The sequence below is a fragment of the Budorcas taxicolor genome, chromosome 21 (assembly GCF_023091745.1).
Source record: "Budorcas taxicolor isolate Tak-1 chromosome 21, Takin1.1, whole genome shotgun sequence".
Taxonomy (NCBI): domain Eukaryota; kingdom Metazoa; phylum Chordata; class Mammalia; order Artiodactyla; family Bovidae; genus Budorcas; species Budorcas taxicolor.
In genome coordinates, this window is record NC_068930.1 from 45,062,709 (window position 1) to 45,067,335 (window position 4,627).

At 42.8% G+C, this 4,627-nt stretch overlaps 1 pseudogene; it reads right to left on the minus strand.

Annotated features, from left to right (window-relative positions):
- Positions 1-1,858: 1,858 nt before the first annotated feature.
- On the minus strand, positions 1,859-2,587 carry LOC128066961 (ribosomal RNA processing protein 36 homolog; annotated as a pseudogene).
- Positions 2,588-4,627: the final 2,040 nt, after the last annotated feature.

Consider the following 4,627-nt stretch of genomic DNA (forward strand, 5'->3'; position numbering starts at 1 on the left):
ACCCACATCTCCTGCATTGCAGGCAGATTGTTTACTTTTGAGCCACCAGAGGAAACCTTTTCATAGCTTGGTGTTTCTCAAACTCTCGTCCTAAGAAACAGTTTAAAAGATGTTTATTAGAATGCCATATTAAAGTATCCTGTGACCAGAAATATCATGGAATTACTGCATTGTGTATTTTCCTCTTGATGTTCAAGAATATACAGTAACAGATTACAAACTGAGAAAAGTCCCACAGGAAAAAGATTGAGTAAGTCAGCTAAAGACAGTTTTTCTCAAATTTGTTTAACCAAGAACTCTCTTACCATAAAATTACTAATGCACTGCGGAACAATATCCAATGTCACAATGGCAAGCTTAAGCAAAAAAATATGCTAAAATCACCTCCAATCTTCCATTGGAATTAATGTAGCTCCTTCACCATCTACAAAATTGAGTTTCTCTGACCCAAAACATTTTGTCTGCTCACTTTTCCTAAATGCCAGTGGTGCAGCATGGTGCATAAAGAAGATGACTGCAAGCCTCACACTCACAAAATACTACAAAACACAATTAAATTCCAGAATAAATATGACCACTACTTCACCAATTTACAGTGTAAGTATCAATTACTTTTATTTTTTTTTTCCAAACCAATTTTGTCCTTTTGGATACATTTTTTCATCAGTCATAGCTCTTCTTTAAACATAACTAAGACATTTTATATGTTTGTATTTTACATTTCCAACATCTCAGACTTTGCTGGTCTGATTCTGTTGCCTGTTGTTCCTAATGACTCGTGCTTATGCGGTTTTTTTTTTTTTTTCCTTTTGTGCTTGTTTTCACTATAAGCTCATATTCCTTGAAATTTTATCTGAAGGAATTCCTTGAAGCCTTGGTTTAAAGTACAATCCCACAATCCTCAAGAGAGAAATGCATTTTGGGAATTCCCTGGTGATCCAGGGGCTAAGACTCCACTCTCCCAAGTTCAACCTGACCAGGAAACTAGATTCTGCATATTGCAGCTAAGAATCTGCACGCTGAAACAAAGATCCTGTGAACTGCAACTAAGACCCAGCACAACCAAAATAAGTAGGTATTTTTTAAAAAGAGAGGAATGCATTTGCTTCTGCCAGGTATACCTGGAGGTACTCCCAACCAGAGACCACTTTAAACTGAATTGTAGCATGAAGATACTCCAGTCTGCAGGCAGTATGAATTCTCCATCCGAACAGTACTGAGAACCAGCTGCACTTACCTATCACCGGGGACACCTTCTGTCCCCACCTCCTACCTCCCCTTGCATCCAAAACCAAAGCTAAGAAGATGAGTTGTGGGATTGGGTCCCTCTTTGAATGATGGTGTCTTCTGTTGGGCTGAAGGAGGAAGGGGCTCTGATCTGACTTCCCACTTTGTAGGAGGCTTAGGTTTACTGTCTATCCACATGTGGCCCCTGAAACAGTAGTTCTAGGCCACCTACAAAAGCAGCAGGATAAAAAGATGAGAGTCGGGAGTGTTTATGAACTGGCTCCTGCATGAAGTCGCAGTCCTGGGAGCCACTCAGACTCTGGCCTTCAACCAGCCTCAAGGTTCTTTTCCTTCTGTATCAGAATCATTAAGGCAAGGATGGGAGGAGGACACGAGGACAATGACCCAGATACAAGCAGACAAAGTGCGGCATGGCAGAAGGCTCAGCTGCTCTTCCTTTTCAGCCCTTAGACAGTCCAAGAGGCTTTGAGTCATCTCTGGGCCAGGCGAGTTCCAAGGCAGCTGTGACCTTACCGTTGAATGGGAAAGAACCAGAACAGGCCAAGCCCAAAGGTGTCCCCACAGATGCACTTCTCCCTGGGGCAGCAGCAGAGCTGAGCACGGATCCTTACTACTCTTTGCTCAAAGGGAGATGTCATCTGTCCTTGCCTGCCTTTCAGCGCCTCTTTCGACTCAAGAAGCTCTCTAACTTCTTGCTTCATTTCAGCTCCTTAAACTTCTCAGCCAGGACCAGCTGGCGCTGCTCAGATTTCTTCAGGAAGTATGGCCGATGGCCCTGCTGGGCCTGAGCCCGCCGCTCCTGCTTCAGGGCCAGGCGCAGTTCCTACTGCCGCTTTCGTTCCTTCTGGGCCATTTCTTGCTGCTCCATTCGCTGAAGCAGGTGCTGTAGTTTCTCATGCTCCTCCCCTGAACGGCGCTTCTTCAGCTGCTTTTTCACCAGCTCTTTCTCTCTGGCTCGGATGTCATCTAGGAATGGATATGTTTTATCAAACACCTCAGGATTATACTCCCCTGACAGATCATCAAAGCAGGGGTCCCGGGCTACCTTCTTACTGATGGGGACAACCTGACGCAAAAATGGCACCCGGACCTTGGCTGACATTTCCAGAGGCCTGTGCTTATCTGCAACACATGCTTTTTGGACAGGTGGTCTACAATTCTGCTTCTTAGTGCTGCCTCCTGCTACCAGTTGTTTGTAGGCTTTAGTCCCCACTTGGCTCTGCAATTCCAACAGCTCCTCTAATGACATGTGAGATGTGCCATTCTGCAGGCTCCCATCATCCTGAGCCCCGCTGGGAGGCCCTGCAAACGCCCCGCCACGGGAGCTTGCTCTCGGCATCTCACTTACTTTTAAATAGCATTCCCCCAACAAAACCAATGCAATCAAATCAAGAAACACTAAAATCTAGAACCACATGATTCTTAACCAGCTGTAAACTACAACAAAGAAAACAGAAGAGAGGAAAAGAGAAAAAGCTTCTTGGTTTCATCTTCAATAGGATGCTAGTCAATCCTTGGCAGTTGTCTCAAGTCTTCCATCTGTGAAATTAAATTTCTCTTGGGAGAAAGAGCCCATGAGGAGGTTAACTGTGACCCTAGAATTCCATGTCCCGAGGGAAAGGGGAGCAGATGGGAAGTCCATCATTTACACACACTGCTACACTGCCTCTCTCAGAGAGTGCTTGAAACCCTTTGATTTTCTTTCAAATTTTAGAAATTAGCTTTGGAGCACCTCCACTCATGAGTCTTTTCTGAAGCCCCATTCTCCACCCACCATCTATCCTGTATATCTCAAACCTCAAATCTTCTCTTTCTACCTGTCTTTGGTCCCTGCATTCCTAGCACCCAAGTCTAAGTTGACGGAGATCTCCCTCTTGGAAACAGCTTTCATGCCTTCCTATGAAAAAACACCCATTTTATCATGCAGTTCACACAGTCCTAATCTCCTATACTTCCCCCTGTGTTTCTTCTCCTCGATGAGATACCACAATATTGATGGCCTAGGGCTACCAAGAGACTGCTGCCCCTTCCTTCTCTGAAATTCCTCAGGCCAGTCTTTCCATCTTCCTAGCAAAGGAAGCCCTTTTTTGCCCCCACATTTGCCCCAGCTGATAAGAATCACTCAATAGTTTTCTGAACTGGACTTGCTAGTGGCAATGCAGCTTAAAGAGTCTAATGATATATAATATCCATGTGCTTATAGTACAACCTAAACCTGATTGCTGTTTTCACCTGAAGTCCATAATGGAAGTCATGTGGAGAAAGCAGATAGACCAAACTCAAAATGAGAGAAGGGTAAGATGAGCTTCACGCTTTCAAGCTTGTGAAAATATTTGTCAAGTTGCCTGGAGAAAAACCATCTTTGTGGTGAGAAACTCTGGATGTAGTTTATCATGAGAGTATTTTTATTTACCATTATTTGATAACTTAATGAACAATGCTTCGATTCTTGTTTTGCAGAAAATACAAAAAGAGCTGATGAGATTCTCAGCTTTAAAAGACATGATCTCCCACCTTCCATAATTTATTTTGATACTTATGTGTGTCCTACAGTATTTGCTGCTACCACTACATAATGAGTGGCAAGCTCAAAGTTACAATAAATTATGCATAATTTAGTCTCTTGAAAGGTCTATAAATACAGTGTGAAGTGTTCAGTTTTCTACTTGGTACAACATCTGAAATCAGATTGCTTTGATGCAAATGTTTGTCTCAATATTATAATTGTGGCATGAATTCGTCTGAATTTATTTTGTTTGTCAAAGAGCATTTTATTAATTAGTTACATTAGTCTCAAGGGTATTAGTTTTCTAAAGACATCAGTGTCAAAACTTCTGCAAATATAAAATAATAACTCATTTTTAAAAGAAGAAAAGTTTTAAGTGATTTATTTATTTTGAATAATAAATGCTGGGTCTTCATTTCTTTGCCCGGGCTTTTGCTGGTTGCAACAAGTCGAGGCTACTCTCTAGTTGTGGTATACAGGCATCTCATTGCGTGGCTTCTCTTGCTGCAGAGCACAGAATCTAGAGGACAGGCCCAGTCACTGTGGTGCAGGGACTTAGTTGCCATGCAGCATGTGGGATCTTCCTGCACCAGGGATCAAACCTATGTCTTCTGCCTTGGCAGGTGGATTCTTAACCACTGGAACACCAGGGAAGTCCTTACTGAGTGATTTTAAAAGTACCATTTGGAGACTATGAATACTCCTAAGAGGTATATTTTCCAAACATTTCTAGTCATTGAGAAATGTACTAAGCTTACTGTTTATACCCCATCATGGATCACAGCCTGGTCATGGTGAAGGGGCTTGCATAACTCGATAAAGCTGTGAGCCCGCCGCACAGGACTACCCAAAACAGATGGGTCATAGTGAACA